Source organism: Castor canadensis, chromosome 5, assembly GCF_047511655.1.
Source record: "Castor canadensis chromosome 5, mCasCan1.hap1v2, whole genome shotgun sequence".
Lineage (NCBI taxonomy): Eukaryota > Metazoa > Chordata > Mammalia > Rodentia > Castoridae > Castor > Castor canadensis.
Genome location: NC_133390.1, coordinates 80,893,078 through 80,914,611, shown reverse-complemented (window position 1 = coordinate 80,914,611; position 21,534 = coordinate 80,893,078).

Sequence of the window (21,534 nt, the reverse complement as noted above, 5' to 3'; positions counted from 1 at the left end):
GTACCTGCACTATCTTCTCTGCAGAGTCTACCTGAAGAGTCTCCAGTGATCATTGCATTTGTATCCTACAGATAGGCTGGAATAAAAAATGGATACTTGGTGTGGACCAACAAGTATAATATAAACAGCCATATTTCTACCAAGAGTAGCATCTTTAAAAAATTTTTTAATTAGGATCTATTCATTATTCATGGGGAATTCATGACAATTCTGATTACACTTACATTGTACATTATTTACATTGCCCCCATCGTCTCTCCCCCTCCACCCCAGTTAAAGCAATTGCAAGAGGTTTTTTAGTTCTGTTTCATATATGTATAGGAAGTTCAGCACCATATACCATCACTTTAATCTCCTTCCTTCACTCTCCTGCCTCCCTCTAAAACCCTCCCACACACACTGTACCTATTTTACAGTCCTGGTTTTCATTATTAAGATTGAAGTTTTTTAGTTTATGAAGTCCCATTTGTCTATATTTTCCCTTAGTTGCTGAGCTGCTGGGGTTCTATTGAGGAAGTCCTTGCCTATACCTATTACTTCCAGAGTGTTTCCTGCTCTGTCCTGTACCAACTTTAGAGTTTGGGATCTGATATTAAGGTCCTTGATCCATTTTGAGTTGATACTAGTACAAGGTGATAAACATGGATCTATTTTCACTTTTTTACAGGCAGCTAACCACTTTTCCCAACAACTGAAGAGACTACTCATAGAGTGGGAGAAAATATTTGCCAGCTATACATCAGACAAAGAACTGATAACCAGAATATATAGGGAACTTAAAAAACTAAACTCTCTCAAAATTAATGAACCAATAAAGAAATGGGCAACTGAACAAAACAGAACTTTCTCAAAAGAAGAAATTCAAATGGCCAAAAAAACAAATGAAAAAATGCTCACCATCTCTAGCCATAAAGGAAATGCAAAGCAAAACCACAGTAAGATTCCACCTCACCCCTGTTAGAATAGCCATCATTAAAAACACCATCAACAACAGGTGTTGGCGAGGATGTGGGGAAAAAGGAACCCTCATACACTGCCGGTGGGAATGCAAACTAATGCATTGGAGGCTTTTAAAAATATAAACTTAGATCTGCATTATGATCCAGCAATCCCACTCCTAGGGATATACCCAAAAGAATGAGACACAGGTTACTCCAGAGGAACCCGTACACCCATGTTTATTGCAGCACTATTCACAATAGCCAAGTTATGGAAACAGCCAAGATGTCCCACTACTGATGAGTGGATTAAGAAAATGTGGTATTTATACATGATGGACTTCTACTCAGCCATGAAGAAGAATGAAATCTTATAATTCACAAGTAAATGGATGGAACTGGAGAACATCATTCTGAGCAAGTTTAGCCAGGCTCAGAAGACCAAAAATAGTATGTACTCCCTCATTTGTGGACTTTAGATCTAGGGCAAATACACCAATGTGATTGGACTTGGGTCACATGATAAGTTGAGAGCACACACAGGAGGTATGGGGATAGGTAAGAAACAAACAAACAAAAAAAAACATGATAGTTTTTGAGGTCCTCAATGCAGAGGAACTAATACAGAAACTCTAAAGCAGCAGAGGTCAATAGGAAAAGGGGATCAGGAACTAGAGAAAAGATCAGTTACAGATGAATCATCTTAGAATGTAACACATTTATACATGGAAGCAATTCTAGGAATCTCCCTGTATAGCTATCCTTAACTCAACTAGCAAAAGAGCTTTATCTTTCTTATTATTGTTTATACTCTCTCTTCAACAAAATTAAAAATAAGGGCAGAATAGATTCTGCCTGGAAGCAAGGAGGATTGGGGGAAGAGGAAGGGAGAAGGAGGTATGAGGGAGAAATGGTCCAAACACTGTATGCACATATGAATAAACAAGAAAAAAAAAAGATTTAAGTTGATGTTCAAAGGGGTGTCTCAATGCATGCCCACTGCGGATATACTTTACTTTGGTCCATTCAACCCCTTCCATTATTCTCTCTTACCCCTTTACCTCCCACACCCGATTTTTCAACAGCTTTTAGTACACATCCTTATATCCTGTGTCTTTACATCTTATGCCATGTTACAGAAGCAGTAGCACCTTTAATTCAGTGCTTCCAAGACTTGTGCAATGTGATCCTTTACTGATATTATTCTCATAATCACTCCATTAAGGCAACATTTTTATCCTTACACTAAAAAAGAAGAAGCTGAAGTCAATTTTAATGTGATTTAGATAAAATGTATAAACTGGCTAGGAAAGGCTAGAGGACAGTTATAATTCCCAACATTTGTGTGGCATTTTAAGCATACAAAGAACATTTTACAGCATCATTCTTTTGGAGTTTCATTATGATGTAGTAGCTGAGTAATGACTCTACTTCAAGGAGTGAAAATTATATACAAGGTGAGATGAAGTGATGGTATTTCTGATTCTTGATTCTCAGTTGTGGGCCTTCTTAGCAAGCTAGTAATGTGTATCAAGATACCTCAGAGATAAAGTATGGGTTGGTTCAGGGATATTCCTGAAAATTACTATCCAAAAATGGGGTATCAATTTCTAAAGCAGCAGATGGTTCAGGGTATGAACACATGGGAAGGTGAAGGAGGACAAGTGAGCTGAGACCATTTTAGCAGTGTCAAGGATTATATGTAAATAATGCCAACAGTGCAGAGTTGGATCTGTGCTTAGCTCATTTTCAGCAGCACAGAAAAAAAAATCACAGTGTAGTAAAAGAGGTCATTCTGGGTAAAGATGGTTCTGTTTCTGCAGGGACTTTTGTGCTCATTCAATTCGAAACTTCTAAAATAACTCATTATGTGTGCAATAGCAGGTGTTCACATTCAGTATATTTGTCACAGTAAGTTCTCCTCTTCTTTTTTACCTAGTGCCACACCATTAGAATGAACCATTCACAATGTTTAGAAAAGAGTTACTTGTCTGAGTCGTTATGAAAAGGAAGATTGGCATCTCAACTTCTGAGTAAAACTAGGATTGGTAAAGTTGACAGTGGTCATTCTGATATTTGATGAAAATGATATCCTAGAAAAGTCAGGCTTGCTCTTATTCTGTCAGAGCTTAATGCAAAAAAGAAGGGCAGATAAAACTTTTATGAAGAAATTAGGATATCTATTTATGCTTTAGCCTCTCAATTATATTCCAGATGTCCATAACTTGAAGAATGACCAAGTCAAAGTCAGCCCTCGGCAATGTCTATGTTCCTTGAACTTCCCGCTGAACATTTCATGTGAATGAACACAAACATTTGAATGTGAATATTTTATATGAAAACCATAACAATAATCCCTATCCAGAGTGTATTATTTTTCCTGCCCTGATACTGATTTATCAGCCTTCCTTCTAACTTTCTTCTCTTTTCATCTACCTTTGACTGCTCCCTTCATCAGCCATCAATAAGCCATTTATCCTTTGGCAATGAACACAATTTTCTCTTAGTTTTAAGCTTCAACATCATTTCAGTACATTTATTTGTTCATTCACTAAACTGTGAATTCCTCCAATTCTATAATTATGTGTGCTTTTATATCTTTCTATTCAGATAGAAAGCCTCAAAAATACTATTAGAATGGGTATTGGGAAATATATTTCAAAAAATTTCCCATATTGCAAGGAGGGAATTTGCTTCATTTCTTTCTTACTGAATGATCCAGCAAAACCTTGCCTCTTGACTTCTTTTTTTTATAAGATAATCCTTATATATAATAATGGCTGGTTATTTTAAGTTGATTTAACTCAGGCTCCACGGTGATGGACTGAACATAAGGCTCAGAAGGTTCGTGTCTTTCCTCTTTAATGCTGAAATCCAGGGAATAAACACTTGGAGATTCTGTGTGGCCCTGACATATTTCAGTGTTATTCATACCTTCAAATTTCCATTCTTTCTTTACATTAAAACATTGGCTATTGAACCATTGAAAGATTCTGGAAAGAAATGTTTTTAATCTATAGCATGAGGAGCAAAATGTCACTTTCTAATGAAACATCATTTTTTATTTAGGGACATTGGTAATATCTTGGAAATGTAAACTTGTTTTTGTTTGTTCCTATGGGGTAAGGAAGTTAAATGCCATTTTTACCTATTCTCTTTCATTTGTGGGTAATAACTAGAATCTGAAAACTCTCACTTTATATTCTGGCTTTTCCCCATAGTATGTTTGTTTGTTTGTTTGTTTTTTCACTTCAAACAAGATATCTAACTCAGTTTCCTTAATATATATCAAGTGTCTATGTATGTAATGCCTGGAAAGGAATAAGATAGCTATTAATCTTTCCTTTTTGAACATATCATATAGGTATTTCTCACCTTGGATCATTTTGTCATTAGACAAGTATAAATTACAGATTCTGGAATTATACAAATGATAAAAGTTATAAATGTAAGATTGTTTTGGTCAGTGTAGATCCTTTCTATTCTCACTCAAATTTTAGAATTACTTTGTTAATTTCTTCAAAGAGCTTGTTGGGATCTTGATTGACATTGCACTGAATTGGGAGACTTACCTGGAGAAGGCAGAAATCTGATCAAATTCAAGTGTTCTGATCTATGAATATTGTATGTATGTGCAATATTTTTTCAGCCATGTCTTGTAATTTTCAGCAAAGATATCATCCTCAATTTTGTTAAACTTATTCCTGAATATTTGAAGGGTTTGATGATTTTTAAAAAATTTTCATTTTCCCATTGTTTATTTCTTAAACATAAAAAGAGAATTTTTTTACTATTAACTTTGCTCCATCTGAACTTAGCAAATTCATGTATTCTACAGAAACTTTTTGTGATTTTACATTAATAATATGTTATTTATGAATAATGATAATTTTATTTTCTACTTTTCAATCTTTAATTTCATTTTTCTTGCCTCATCACACTGGTTAAGCCTCCCATCAAAACGTTAAAGGCCAATGTTGAAGAGATTGACATCCTAACCTTGTTCCCTTGTTGTGCTAGCTGGGGGTTATTTTGTGGATAACAAGTGTCAAATTGAAAAACATTCCCTCTATTTCTGGCTTGTTGAAAGCTTTTTCATGAATGTTGCTTTTGTACCTATTTTACCTATTGTATGCTTGATGATTTTTCTATTTATATAGCAAGTGACCGTGATTTATTTTTATTTTAAAACTACTTAGTAGCTTTAAAAACTACTTAGTCATCATATATTGTTTTTTCAAAAAATATAGTGTAATCATGTAATTTATGGTTTTTTGTGACTGGCTTAATTCACTTACCATAAAATTTCAAAATTCATCCATTTTGTTCCATATGCCAGTGCTTTATTTATTTTTGGTGTTTTTTAAAATTTTACTTTTGAATTAGCAGATGTTAATAAGAAAAGAGGGCTTCATTGTGACAATGCCTGGATTGTCTTTTAAAAATAAATTCTTGGATTTGATTTGAGGATATTTTGTTAGAGTTTTTTTCCCCCCTTGGGTCATGATACCTATTTGTACATAATTTTATTTTATTATAATAACTGTGTCAGATTTTGTTGCCAGGATTATATTAGTTTCATAAAATATTTTGGGACATGTTTCTTCTTTCTCTATATTCTGCAGAATTGATAATGTCTCTTCCTTAGAGGTTTGTTAGAATCTGTGACAAGATTTCATTTTGTGGGATGGTTTTCAATTAAGAATTCATCTTCTTTAATGAATACATGAATATTTGGATTTCCTATTTCTTACTGTGTTCACGTTAGTAAGTTATGTTTATCAAGGAATTTTTCCATTCCACTTAAGATGTCAAATTTTCTGACATAATATCACTACTTGTATTCTCTAGTGATACCTTCTTTTTTTTTTTATCACCGATAGTGCTTATTGTTCTCTCTCTCTCTCTCTCTCTCTCACACACACACCAGTCATGATTTTCCCTATTGTTTGACTATTTTATTTTAGTATTTTTATTCTTTCAATCACCTTCTCTTTTTCTAGACTTTTGTTTATGATTGAAAATTAGCACACTGATTTTAGAAATATAGTAATTTAAAACCATGAATTCCTGTCTTAGTTGCCTTTCTCTTTCCTTTTATTCCTGAACAATTCAGTACAAAATAAGTCTCATACATATATTGAGAATAGGAAAAAGTATGTCTAAATGACAGAAAAGTCAGCTTGAACGTACTCCCATTGGCCAAATCTGGGGCTGTTTAAACATTGAAATAAATAATGATATTGGAGAATAGTCACAAAATAAAAATCTGTGAACCCACACAAATATGAATAAATGATTAAGTGGAAAGTTTGATGCATCATACAAGGTGTAATATTTTTAAAGGAAAATACAGCAATGCATACGTTGAGAAAACAGATCAAATGCTGTAGAACATCAGTGTGCATTAGCCCTTGCTTCTCAATTGCCTTGGGTGCTGTGGTACCTGATCCTTAATTCAGGTTCTTCGTAATGTATTTTGACATCTTTTCCTGCTCATTTCACTGAATCTTCCAGTGAAGTTTTTTCAATAATTGACCTTTACTCCTGTCTTTATCATCAACATTTCTGTCTTGGAAAAATGCTAAATGAACAATCATAATTTAGTTTTTTTGTTTTGAATCTGGCCATTTCAACTTTTTAATAGTAATAAAGGAGAGGGAAATTTATTATAACTGTGATTATTGCTAGATGCCTCATAGAAAAGATAGTATTTAAATGGAGCATCCTCAAATTAGTAGACATATTTTATGTCTTTATATAAACACATAGTTTAGTTTTTAACTTTTATATCGTTAAAAATTGCATATATTCATTATTACTCAAGCAATTCAGAACTTTTAAAAGAATCCCTACCACTAATGAAATAACTAGTGTTTATAAATTATTTACATGTCACTTCAGATCTCACTAGATAGATAATAAAAATAAATTTATATGTAGATTTATGGAATAATTGGAGATATTTAAAATGCTATTAAATTCCAATTTCATACAATACCAAATATAATATTACCTCAATATAATGGACATCAAATTGAAGGTATTTAAAATGTAGCTGAAGTGAAATCTATGTATTTGCAGATAAGTATTTGTTTACTACAAGCTTTATTAGTGTATATATTTAAAAGGTAACGTTTAAAAAATTTACTTTACCTAGTTAACTTTCACATAGTTAACCTTCCCATCTTAGATAATATCTTTATTGGATGTTCTTCATGCTTCTCTGATTACATTTTCCATCATTCTCTATCCTGCATGATGAACCAAGAGGCTGACCTGTCAATGTCACTGTCTATGATGCCATGCCCTCTGTTTTTCAGATGGGTTTGGTCAATGAAGGCATCATCAGGAGACTGGAGGAAGAGAATTTGTTTCCCTGGGTGACTTTCTGTCTTGTCATTTAGTTGGCAATGGCTCCCACCTATGACTGTAGCTCTGTTCATCCACGTCTCTATTACTGGCCCTCCCCTGCAGCTATAGGTCTTGCCATAAGCTGGTAATTGCTTCTTCTTTCTGTTCCTTAGTAGAATCTGGGCATTTCATCATCCCTCTTTGTTTTACCTAAACATTGTCCACAGCTTTATAAATTGTTTTTTATTAAGCTCTCTTCAACGACAGTTGCCATCTGTTTTTTCTGCTCAGACTCCGACTGACATAGTAGCTAATGACTCCCTTCCATGAAAATTATACCTTCTTTCAACATTGACTCACAGATTTATAGACTTTATTTTCTTTACTGCCCTGCTAAATACCTTTATGATTCTATACAATAGACTTTAATTTCTATTTCTTCATTTATACACTTTAAGTGTTCATTGACTTCCCAGTAGGAAAGATGAATAATTTAGCACCCCTACAGTTCCTAAGAGAAGAGATTTGTCACCCAGAGAGAAAAATTTCATGTTAAAAATGCTTTTGACCATGGTCTTTCCATCAATATATCCTCTATTCCAGATGGGATTTTATCTTGATTATATGTAAAAATCTAAGGCATTAAAATATTGTTGGGCTGTGAATTGTAACATATATCCAAAGGGTTTTTCCCCACAAATGTGAAATGTATTTGATAATAAGATAACTAGAGAAAAGGTTAGTTCGAGAAGAATTAACTTAGAATGTAACACATATGTACAGGAAAGCAATGTGAGTAAACTCCCTGTATAGCTATCCTTATCTCAACTAGCAAAAACCCTTGGTCCTTCCTATTATTGCTTATACTTTCTCTTCAACAAAATTAGAGATAAGGGAAAAAAATTTTCTGCCTGGTAGTGAAGGGGTAAGGGGGGAGAGGGAAGGGGTAGGGGGAAAGGGAAAGGGTGGGGGGAAGGGGGGAGAAATGACCCAAATATTGTATGCACATATGAATAAAAGAAATTTTAAAAAGCATAAAAAGTGTACATCAAGAAAAAAATATACATATACATATTCATTCATTCATTCTTAGGCAGGGGTTTGAACTCAGGGCCTTGTGCTTGCTGGGCAGGTGATCTACCACCTGACAAATGCCTCCAGCCCTTTTGCCTTTAGTTATTTTTCTGATAGAGTATTGTGCTTTTTGCCCAGGCTGGTCTCAGACCATGATCCTCTTCCTATGCTTCTGCATAGTTGGGATTACAGGTATGTAGCACCACCCCTGGCTTATTTATTGAGATGTGGGTCTTGCTAACATTTTGTGCTGGCTGAACTTGAACTCTGTCCTCTCAATCTCCCTTCCTGTATAGATGGGATTACAGGCATAAAACACTGTGCCCTGCCTTAATAGTATCCTTTAGGTGATTATTACCTTCCTTTCTAGGGGTAATATTATTTGGGGTACGAGAAAAGAACTAGGAGAGACTCTTCATGTTGAAATATCTTGAACACCAACATATAAAAATAGGTCCTTGAGAAACCCAACAAGTCCTAATGCATGTGTTCTAGACTCAGATAAAAAACAGATTGCATAGACTTTCTTGAGTTCCTGGATTCTTGCTGCTACGAGCACTCAGTGAGTGGAGGCAGTCACTGATGGAAGCCTGTGTGTCTTTGACTTGTTCCCTCCACAGGCTTTTCCAACTGCATCTATGGTCACTTCATCCTTTTATTTCCTTAGGCCAAATACCTTGAAATGATTCTTGATGTCTCTCTTTCGCTCATCTCTACATTCTGACTTTAGAACATTTTGTTCACCCTTTCTTCAAAATGTAGATCAGACAACAGGTCTGATATATACTGATTCAATTTTATACTATAGTGACAGGGGAAACTCAAGGAGGTTGAGTAATCAGACCAAATTCACAGAGCCAAAATGTTTTCTGAAAAATTAGAAGCAAACAGGAAAATACTTCTTCCTTCCTCTGCAAATGCTCTTCTGCAATGTCATATCAAAAACATTTGTGGGCTAGGGATATAGCTCAGAGGTAGAGTACTTTCTTAGCATGTGTGAAACCTTGAGTTTAAGCCCTCACAACACACACACACACACACACACACACACACACACACACACACACACACAAAGACAAGAAAAAAGACACTCCACATTTGTTATAATAATGTTTGCCTGTAATTCATGCTGATGAATGTTATTTTCTTATTTATAAAAAAAAAAAATCCCTTTTTCCTAACCACAGTACACAACTCTTATGTTCTCAGGGCACAGGAGTTTGAACTTGTAAGTTTCACTATTGGCATTTTCCCTTGTTCTTTTACTGTACTTTTTACCAGGTAGTGATACTAAGAGTTTTGTGTTTTGTCTTTAAGTTTGTTTAAATGGATTATAAGTGGGTGAGGTTTAATTAAAGTAAAATCTTTATAAAATACACTTCAGCATAGCTTGCATTAGCTATTGTTAAGTTGAACATGACAGCTCTGAGAAAATATTTCAATTGTATTTTTGAGAAGGTAGGTCCCACTGTCCTGCGTGTTGTCCTTTGTGTTTAGCTGGTATTTTTGTGTCTTTGTGATGAGGATAAAGTCCCTTTGTTAACCCTCAATTATTCCTGCATTTTTTATGTCTTTAAATAAAGAAAGTAACCAGAAAGTGTCTTTCACCTTTATTTTAGGAAATGTTTGACACTGGGGTAAAGCAAACAATTTTTTTTAATTGTAATTGAGAATTGGGACAAATAAAAAATGAGAAAGTACCAAAGAAATAGAATTATGGGAATTCAATAAGGCAAAAAATGGCTTTTAAGAGATTTTAAAAATAATACATTAACAACCAGATAATTTTAGAAGACTTTAGAAATAAGGCAAAGTAACTTATGGAAATAAGGGATGTAGCTACAAGAAGATTGGGACAGCCAGATCTATTTCTTGCAATCTATTTTTCTGTTGGTATGAAATGAGTTTGAAGAGTTATCTATGGGAATTTAGAGTATTTCTGATCATTGCTATAAGGTGTTATATGAAGGTAAAGGGAGAATTTGGATTAGTTTCAGGTTTATGTCCCCTACTCTTAAGCTATCAATGAGATGGAGAGAGTAACATGACCAACTAGATACTGGAAGGCTAAGCCTCACTTTACAGGGGACACCTTAGCAAAGTCTCTCCTCTATAGGGATAAATGTCCCTGTTTGAAAAAACAAGTGTATTGGACATTTAATCTCTCTTTCTTATTCTGTTCCCTTTCCAACTAACAAGTATTCTGATTGGCTGAATTGTCCTAAGTAGAAAAGTTTGTGAAATTCTATTTGTAAATGTTTCAGTGTTACTGGCATAAATTTGTTTTAGAAGAAGGGAATAAGAGAAGCTCAAAAGTACTTTAGTTTAGCCTTGCCTCCTAAGGGATATTCTGGCCTTTAATTAACTACTATCCTTCAATATCAACAAATTCCTACAATAATTTACAACTACACGAATGAAATAGATTTGTAGTATACCATCATACCAGAAACTGGAGCCAGATATTATGAGCATTTACTTATGCCAAATATTTGGGTGCTCCATGTACAGTTTTATTATAATGAGTTTACAAATATAATATTATTCTTACTTTCAGATAGCTTTTGGAATATTTGGCAATTGCATATGTTCACAGAAACCATGACAAAACAAATGACAGAATTTATTAATTTTAATTTCAAAATAAAAATTACTTTTTCAGATAAGAATTCAAACAGAAGTTCTACTAACATTAAAGTTCTTATTCTTTCCTTTAAACTAATTCAGTGAGGTAGCAGTCATCAGTTTACAATTCAATTCTTTTCCAACAATATACCCTGTCACAATGAGTGAGATACTTCCTTCTTCTGGGTCTTGATTACTCTCTCTATAAACAGAAGTATTAAAGCAGATGATCTCTGTTTGCTCCCATAATCTTAAAATAACAAAGTACTAATGTACTCCTTTGTGCTTTCATCTCCCGCTTTCCTCTCTCCAGTGCATATAGGCATTATCAGTGATGATACTTTTGAAGCATTAATGATGTAATTTTTACTTTTGATGCTTCCTCTTTCACTCCTGTTCCATTCAGCCAAGTAAGCATTCCTTGAGTTGCTTTCAAAAGAGATGACATAGCAGAAAAAAAATTGTATAGTTTGTTGGCTTTTGAGTTTTGAAAGTGTTTATTTCAGAGGGTCAAATAGGATTTACCCACATAAAGTCACAGACTTGAATGAATATAGGATGGAATGGGGAAGGGAAATAGTTCCCATACTGGAAACTTGAAAAGATCCCTTGTACAGTGGGGAAAAAGAGAGAATGTTATGATGTGAGTGAGGAGCTCAAGCAGTCCTGAGAAGGCAGAACTAAGTGACCTTGAGTGATGCAGAGAGGAGTAGCATCAGTAGCCGATGACCATCAACTTCGCCTTCATCCACTCTCAGGTGAGGGCCATTGCTGGCGAGGGTTTAGGAGCCGCATGGGAATAGAACCAGATTCATAGCCACTCACTCCTTTTTTCCTAGAAAGAGGCATATACATCACTTGGGACAAGGAGTTTTGTTACCTGTGTTTCTTGTCGGCTAGCTGCCACAAAGCAGCCAGCAAGTCACCCCACTGGCCACCTAACAGAAGTGCTGTTCATCCAGTCCTAACTCTTTGCTCGGTCCCCATCTGACTTGCTCCATAGAGGAACACTCATTTTAAAATTCCAGAATATTTATAAGCACTCTAGATGGGAGAAGGGGGATTACAAAAGGACAGCTAGATGAATAGAACCAGTGTGGAAGAGGAAGTTCCTCCCACCCTTATTTGTAAAGGGAGGATGGAACGCAGGCAGCTCAAGAGCTTTTCCATGACAGATCAGTGACATAACACACTTTGTAAAAAAATAAGTTTTAAGTGTTAAAGTAGAATATAGTGCAGATCTTCTGTAAGTGAGATTTTCCTTTAGGAATGACACACAATGTTCCAAATATACTTTCTTATGAAGAAAAATTTAGAGTGAAAGAGATACGTACTGGGTAACTAGGTCTCACTGGTCTTGCCAAAGAACTTTTGTTAAGCAGACTTTGATGGCTTAAGTGAGCTTTTTGTTGTTGTTGTTTTCAGAACCTCTCCATGGTGCATTATTTCAAGTTGGCATTTGTTAATAATGTGACATTTAGGCAAGCATAAATACATATAATTGCAAACACCAAGCACAACCAACACCAGCAAGTTGGAGAACTTGTTATGGTTATAAAATATGCCTGATTTAGTACACAAGTCCTGCTCATAAGGGGATGATAACATGAGTACATATAGTATACTAGAGGGAGCAAAATAGGATGTTTGCAAAACAGAAATCTCTATCTCTTTAGCAATACTCTGGGGATAGGATGTTGGCAGCTAAAATTACTTCAATGTCAGCTCCTGGTATAATCTATTGTGTATATAATGCATTTTCATTACAGTAACAGTATAGAGTAACTGGTTGAGAATTAGAACTTTGGCAACAGCTCAAGTTAATTTTTATTCTTCACTCAGTAAATATTAACATTACATTCTTATTTCAGCAACCCAAAAATAAGTGGCCTCTACCTTCATCTGTATTACCACGTACTATTATATTATTCTTCAGACATGAACTGAATATGTATGAGAGTTCTCTTTCTCTGCAAGAATTGGAAATAGTGTTGTGAGATTCTAAGGCAAGTAAGATGTAGTTTCTTTGCTCAAATTACTTTAAGCCTGAGGGGAAGAGACGAGGACTCTGAGTTATGTATGTTACCCAACTCAATCACTAATTTTGTGAATTTGATCTTTTTTCGTAATATTTGCTATCTTCAACAATTAAATCTCTTATGAAAAGCTAAACATTGGCAAAATTTAAACAAAAATTTTACTATGTGCTAAATATTAAGATAAATTCTGGAGATAAAGTCAGAATTAATTAAATGAAGACTGGGCCCTTAATGAGCTAACAGTCTGTTAATTAATCAAACCACTAATAAGGGCCATAGACTAGATATAATACCTAAAGAAGAACCTTAAATATGATTGGAATGACAGGAGTATTCAAATAGCTGAAAACGTCTAAAAGGAAATTTTTTTATGTGCTGGGAGAGGAAAATTTTTGAATGGACAAAAATTAATCTACATTTATTTGGAAATGTTTTCTCTGCACTATTTTAAACACACACACATATCCACAAATAGTACATTGCAAAAGTCAGTACTTGGAATCTTGAAAACTAGCTTCTGGTTCTACTTTTTCTGTGTGATCTTGGAAACTCTCTTTAAACTCTGGGCTTTAGTGTACCGTGTGGCAAAACTAAAAGAGATGGATCACTTTCTAACATGTAAGCCAATCCAGTATTCTTTAACTGAAGAGAAGTTGTACATTTGACTTCTTCAATTGCAGTGGTGAAAAATCTGCCTATGTTGATCTGAAATGATAGGGCCAGCTGTATTAACAGCTTCATGAAGTGAACTGAGAAGTGAAACCTAGAAACCACAGGGACTTCCCATTGAGCTGGAGAAAATCCCTTCTTCCCCAAAGTCTAGTTAGTAGCTTTCATTTGAGGGGTGACAGTTTCAATGCAAAGAAGACTGCTTAAATGAGTCTACTTGTGATTACAAATACTGTCCTTAAGGTCCAGGACACTCTAATATCATGCCTTGAAGTTGTATTTAATATAAAGGTTGGGGGTGTATTTGATTGAAAGGTGATGTATCCTGAGGTTAAGAGTCTTGAGATGGTATCACTGGCTTGGGCTTTACTTATGAGACCTCAAGCAAATTCTAGGCCAATGCAAGTTATATTCTCTTCCTATTTTGTTTGTCATAAGTCCTGGACCAGTAGCTATTTGTTTGCCTAATATTTTCCTTTGAACCTTATTGGACTGTTGCAGAGGAGGGGCTAGTACAAGTGCCAGAAAAGGGATAGTGGCATTTTAACTAGTTTTCTTGGGGGAAGTAATAGGCTTAAAAAATGAATATATTTTCTCTGGCCTATTTTCCTTCCTTCCTAAGTATTGATTTTGAGTTTATTTTTGGTACTATTATTACTTTTTATTTGAATGTAGATTACTAGGTTGAAAGTTTATATTACAATTTTCTTTCCTTAGTGTAAAAAAATATTTCATAGTTGTTTCAACCAGAACCCATTTTGTGGACAATTGTATAGAGAAGACTTTTGATTGTTTGGTTCCTCTGATCTGTAGTTCTCTCAATGCAAAGTGGAAACATGACGAACGTTGCTTCTCCCTCAGAGCAACGGAGTTTTCCTTAAATTCTCCAAGGGGTAATAGCTTAACTTTTAAACTTATTTTTCTAGCCAAATATTTCTCATATGCCACTGGAGACATTGCACAATGAGAAGGCTTTAGTCACTAGAGGGAGATGTACTCACAAACTCCCTTCAGCAGGTTGGCGTCCATTGGATAAGTGGAAAGGCAAACTAGCCAGGCACTGACATGGCCCCAATCCTGCCAGAAATGACAGAGGTAAGAAAGCTCCAATGAGTATCTTGTGTTAAGCTCACACTCTGGTATTCTGATGGCTACTTACCAGAAAACAGCTCATCCATCCAAATCTGCAAGGACATCTCTACTGAAAATTTAGCACTGCCAAGGGACAATAATTTCCATTCGTATTTAAGTAGACACCTGTTAGTGTTAGATGTCCTAAGTTGTTGAAAGACTAGACTATTTACTAGGATCATGAAATATAAATATTTTGGAGAATATGCATGGGCTCTACTAAATACTTTTTAAAGAATAAGAATCTTTGATGGCAGAAAAGGAAGGAAACTTACAGATCATCTAGTTCCCTCTCCTAAACTAACAATGAAGAGACAGAGTTTTAGAAGAAATTTTCCAAAGGCACATAACTAGCTACTTGATGAACTGGAATTTAGTTCTCCTAACTCCCCATTCAGTGTTCACTTCACCACCTTCCTTTCTGCATTTCTTAAGTACCTACTGTTCGCTGCAACCAATTAGTTATGCAAAGGTTAGTAAGAAGTACCTCTAACCTAAAGTAGCTCACGGTTTAGTGGAGAAGGCAGAGACATGGATAATAACTACTAGGAAAGGTACGTAAGTTTACAGTGGAGGCACACATCAAGATTATGTGAAAACCAAAGATTAGATGCCCTTGGTTTAGATTGCAGGCATCTTAAATATATAGTGTAAAAGAAAATTTTCATGCAAATTCCTTCTCAAAACCTTGGAACTCTAGATTCTCCAACCTCAACTTGTCTTTCTGTGCTATGATTTAAAAAATATTAACTGTTACTCAATAAAAAAGTGCATAAAATGTAGAGAATTTATCATCTCACATATATAATAAAACAATACATATACAGAAGTGAAATGGGAAATAGAGTAAAGGTTAATAGTGGTAGGGCTAAAACTACAGATTATTTTTACTTTAAGTTGTTTTACAATGATATTAATCATCAATTATGGAAGTAGTTAACACAACATATATAAATATACTTTTGTTAAAAACACAACTGAAAAATTTAAAAGTTTAAGAGAATCAAAGAATATTTGTTGGTGACACTGGAATTTGAAAGGATTTTATGCATAAGTCCCTAAGAGCCACATACGTGAAAAGAAAAACGTTAATAATTTCTAGTACATAAAAATTTTAAATAATTGTGACAGGCCTCTTTGAGTTTAAGATTAAATCAAAGGCTGGAAAAAGATTCTTATTACTCAAATAAATGATAATGAATGATAAAAATAAAATGTTCAGAATTTGTTTTTAAAAATTCCTAAAAATAAAGAGAAAATGTGAAATAACCTAATATAAATATAAACAGATGTTGCATATAGGAATTTTAAACAATGGGAAATCTGAAAGACTGGTAAATACGTGAAATCCTACAACAGCAATCAGTCAAATCTTAATTAAAGTCACAGTGAAATACTGTCCAAATCCATTAGGTTAGCAAATTCAAAACTTGGAAAATAGCAAGGGCTGGTGAGGATGTGGTAGAAAAATAAGAAGCTCACATCATGCTAGAGGAAGAGTAAACTGAGAAAATAACTTAGTAGCACAATTTGGCAATATCAAATAAAATTTAAAAAGCCATATTCAATGACTCTGAAATTCTATTTCTAGAATTATTCCTTAGAGAAACTCTTAAATATCTATATGAAGACATAGGTAAAAGAATGATCACTAGGACAGTTTATGAGACTAAAGATGAGATAATTCAAATGTCCTAGGATAGGAAAATAGACATACAATCAGTGAAGTTCTAGGTAGTCATTAAAATAAGTAAACTTGATTTTCACGTATCAAGATAGGAAAATATCAGATCACATAATGTTAAAGGGGAAAAATACAAAATTTGGCACATCAAATATGACATCATTTAAAATTTATAAAATTAGTGAAAGGTACTATTTGTGCAAACATACAAATAAACATATGACAAGAAAGATACATATGAATCTTAGTACAAATATGATCTTTGGGGAGAATAACAGAATTTCAGGGGATTGTAGGATAAATTTGTATCATTCACCATCTATTTCTCAGTATTTTATGTCTTTTAAAAAGTTTTACTTCTTAAAATAATTATTGTAGTTTTTATCTTAAAAAGATGTTTTATTTCTTTAAAATTCTGAAGCCTGCAGGACAAAACAGAAGTGACATAAATCTGACTGATATTTGCATATATATATATATATATATATACACACATATAAGCTAATTGTTTTTCACATTGTGTTTCTTTGAAATATTTTGTGATAAAAATTAAAATATTTAAAAATCAGAACATATTGTATAAATATTTAAACTAACAAACTGTGGGACTGAGTTATAACTCAGCACTTGTCTAGCAAGTGTGAGGTCCTGGGTTTGATCTCCAGCATCACAAACACACAAAAACACATTTAGCTGAACTAACAAAGTGTAGAAATGTGTTTATAAATCTAGTGGTATATTGAACACTGAGTAGTTTATGTTACATAATTGCTTTTAAGTTTGGTAACTATCTTGTAACATCATAAAACAAGTATTGAGTATAAGATGTCCAAGATTTTCTTCAAAATTACCTAGAAAGGGTAGAAATGGGTAGGAATATAAGTGGAGCAAGATTGGCCTTAGTTGATGGTTAATGAAGCTGGGAGATTCATACAGGGGATGGGAGGATGTTTATATTAATATTCTACTTTCCCACCATATAAAGTTAAAAACAGAAAGTCATTGAGAGAAAACCAAAAATTATAGTACAGCTCTAGTTCTCTTTCACCACTCCCTTCTGAAGTGATGGCAGCTCCTCTTCCTAAAAGTCTATGTTCCTTCGTGCCTGTTGAAATGGACAGCTATTTTACTTCATACATAGTATCACATTGAGCATACTCTCCAGTTTTCCCTTTCCCCCTGCCACAAGCAAAATTTTTAGACATCAATTCAGTTTTCCCATATAGCTCATTTTAAGGCTGCTTTAAACTCCATACAGAATGTTTTGTATTTTCTTACTGATTGATGAATAGATACATTTTTTTCTTTATTCATTTATTCATATGTGCATACATTGTTTGGGTCATTTCTCCCCCCTGCCCCTATTCCTTCCCTCTCCCCCCCACCCACCTCACTTCCAGGCAGAACTTGTTCTGCCCTTTTCTTCAATTTTGTTGAAGAGTAGACATAAGCAATAATAAGAAAGGCATAATGTTTTTGCTAGTTGAGATAAGGATAGCTATACAGAGAGATTCCTAGCATTGCTTCCATACACAAGTGTATTACAACCCGAATTGATTCATCTCTACCAGACCTCTTCACTAGTTCCCAGTCACCTTCCCATATTGAGCTCTGTCATTTTAAGGTTATTGTATTAACTCCTCTACAGTGGGCACATCAAACACTTTCAAGTTTTAGGTTTCCTACCTTTCCTTATTCCTCCTGTATGTGTTCTCCCCAAGCATGTAACCCAAGTCTGATAATATTACTGCATGTTTTTTTAGATCTAAAGTCCTCATATGAGGGAGAACATATGATTTTTGGTCTTCTGAGCCTGGCTAACTTCACTTAAGATGATGTTCTCCAGTTCCATCTATTTACTTGCGAATGGTAAGATTTCATTCTTCTTTATGGCTGACTAAAATTCCATTGCATCTAAATACAACATTTCCTTAATCCACTCATCAGTAGTGGGGCATCTTGGCTGTTTCCATAACTTGGCTATTGTGAATAGCACTGCAATAAACATGGGTGTGCAGGTGCCTCTGGAGTAACCTGAGTTGCATTCCTTTGGGGGGTATATCCCCAGGAGTGGGATTGCTGGATCATATGACAGATCTACATTTAGTTTTTTAAGAAGCCTCCATATTGTTTTCCAGAGTGGTTGTACTAGTTTACATTCCCACCAGTAGTGTATGAGGGTTCCTTTTTCTCCACATCCTCGACAACACCTGTTGTTGATGGTGTTTTTGATGATGGCTATTCTAACAAGGGTGAGGTGGAATCTTAGTGTGGATTTCCTTTATGGCTAGAGATGGTGTGCATTTTTCATGTGTTTTGGGCCATTTGAATTTCTTCTTTTGAAAAAGCTCTGTTTAGTTCAGCTGTCCATTTCTTTATTGGTTCATTGATTTTGGGGGTGTTTAGTTTTTTGAGTTCCCTGTATATTCTGGTTATCACTCCTTTCTTTGTCTAATGTATAGCTGGCAAATATTTTCTCCCACTCTGTGGGTGTTCTCTTCAGTTTAGAGACCATTTCTTTTGTTGTGCAGAAGCTTTTTAGTTTTATGAAGTCCCATTTGTCCATCCGTTCTCTTAGCTGCTGAGCTGCTGGGGTTCCATTGAGAAAGTCCTTGCTTATACCTATTGCTTCCAGAGTATTCCCTGCTCCTTCCTATACTAACTTCAGAGTTTCGGGTCTGATATTAAGGTCCTTGATCCATTTTGAGTTGATTCTAGTACAGGATGATAAACATGGATCTTGTTTCAGTTTTCTGCATGCGGATAACCACTTTTCCCAACTTTTTGTTGAAGAGACTGTCTCCATTGTATGTTTTTTGAGCCTGTGTCAAAAATAAGGTGGGCATAGCTGTGTGGATTCATATCTGGGTCCTCTATTCTGTCCCACTGGTCTTCATATCTATTTTTGTGCCAGTACCATGCTGTTTCTATTGCTATGGCTTTGTAATGTAGTTTGAAGTTGGGTATTGTGATACCTCCAGCATTGCTCTTTTTGCTGAGTATTGCCTTGGCTATTCACAGTCTCTTGTGCTTCCAAATAAACTTTAGGGTAGATTTTTCAATCTCTGTGATGAATGTCATTGGGATTTTGATGGGAATTGCATTAAACATGTAGATTGCTTTTGGTAGTTTAGCCATTCTTACTATGTTGATTCTACCAATCCATGAGCACAGGAGATCTTTCCACCTTCTGTAAGTCTTCCTCGATCTCTTTCTTCAGGGGTTTGTAGTTCTCCTTGCAGAGTTTACTCCTAGGTATTTGATTTTTTTGAGGCTATTGTAAATGGAATTGTTTCCATATATTCTTTCTCAATTTGTTCATTGTTATTATATAGAAAAGCTAATGATTTTTGTAATTTGATTTTGGAATAGATACATTTTTAATACTATCTGAAACTCTGAAAAATACACAGCAACTAACATACTTTCATAAACATTGTGTATATCTTTTAATGATTCTTAACCTTTAAAAATCAAATTTTCTACAATGAATATGTATTTAATATTATTTAAAATGTGCATATTATAAAAAATAAAAATCTTCTAGTGAAAATCAGCCATCTTCTGACCTATACTTTTATACTGTCCAGGAAATTTAACCTTTTATAAGTTTAGTTCATCTGCTTGCTACTTACAAAATCCTAAATAATGTGCCAAAATGTCTATTTTTTATACTCCTATATTTTAATAACACCTATTGATTCCCCATTTGTACATGATGAGGATTTAGCATTATTATATTATTTCCCTTTTCTTTTCAATATTTGAAGAGATTTATTATTATTTTTGGTTCTTCTGTTGGTTATAATTGTAGCTTTATATGTAAGCTTATACCTGTGCTTTTTTGTTTTTGTTTTTAGCAGCACTGGGGCAGGTGCTTTTACAGTTTAAGCCATTCTACCAGCCCTTTTTTGAGTGATGGGTTTTTCCGAGATAGGGCCTCCAAACTATTTGCCAAGGGCTGGCTTCAAATGGAGATTCTCCTGATCTCTGCTTCATGAGTAGCTAGGATTACAGGTGTGAACCATCAGTGTGCCACATTTGTGTTTCTTGATTCACCAACTTCAGACAGTTTTGTTCAGCTCTTCAAAAGGAAAATGAGGTAATTAGTATCCCTCTCCTTATTTTCACATGACCTTTCTCCTTCAATACCTAACTCCTGTCAGTCATGTGTTTTCAAAGTTAATATGTGCATTACCTTCCAAAACTAAATATAACACTTTTGTACTTTGTGTATAAGTTGACTCTAATATCCATAAACAGTTTCATTATGATTCTATAAATCTTATTCATTTCAGTCATAGCAAAATAAACTAACATTTTACATGATTAATTTTCTATTATAAAGATTGAATGATCTGATCCTTTTGCATTACTTAGTGGATGATTTAAGATCCACTAAGTAGAATCTGTGTAACTGGATTAACTTTTCTTATACTTCACCAAATGCTCAAAATTATTCACTGCTTTAGTTTACTTTATATCATCACTTTTCCGTGTAATTTCTCTCTTTTTAAATTAACATATTTTTGTTCTTGAAAACTAGGTCATGTGGTTTTACCATATCCCTACATTTTTCAGGATTATAATCACACAGTTAAGTCCTCCTTGAAATCCTCTCTACCAGGTTCCAGGACCTCTTACTACAAGGAGACAGTTTTTCCTTCTTGCCTACCTTCAAGGATAGTATCCAAGAGCCTTATGCTCATAAATCAGATCCTCTCTTTCCTAGATTCTATGGTTTCTTCTTTCTTCATTATTGCCTTGCTCTTCTAGAGTATGTTTTAAATTGACTTGCTGATATAAAGTATATGGAAGACAAAATATTGAGGTTGCCTATCAGAAAACCCCTTTATTTTATAGTAATACTGGACTAATGATTTGGCAAGATATAGAATTACGTGCTACAATCTTCCCTCACAATTTTGAAGAAATTGTTCTACTCCTGTCAGTATGGAAAGCTGCTGTGTGCAAGTCAACTGTCAGTCCCATGCACATTCTATTCTGTGACTGTATATTT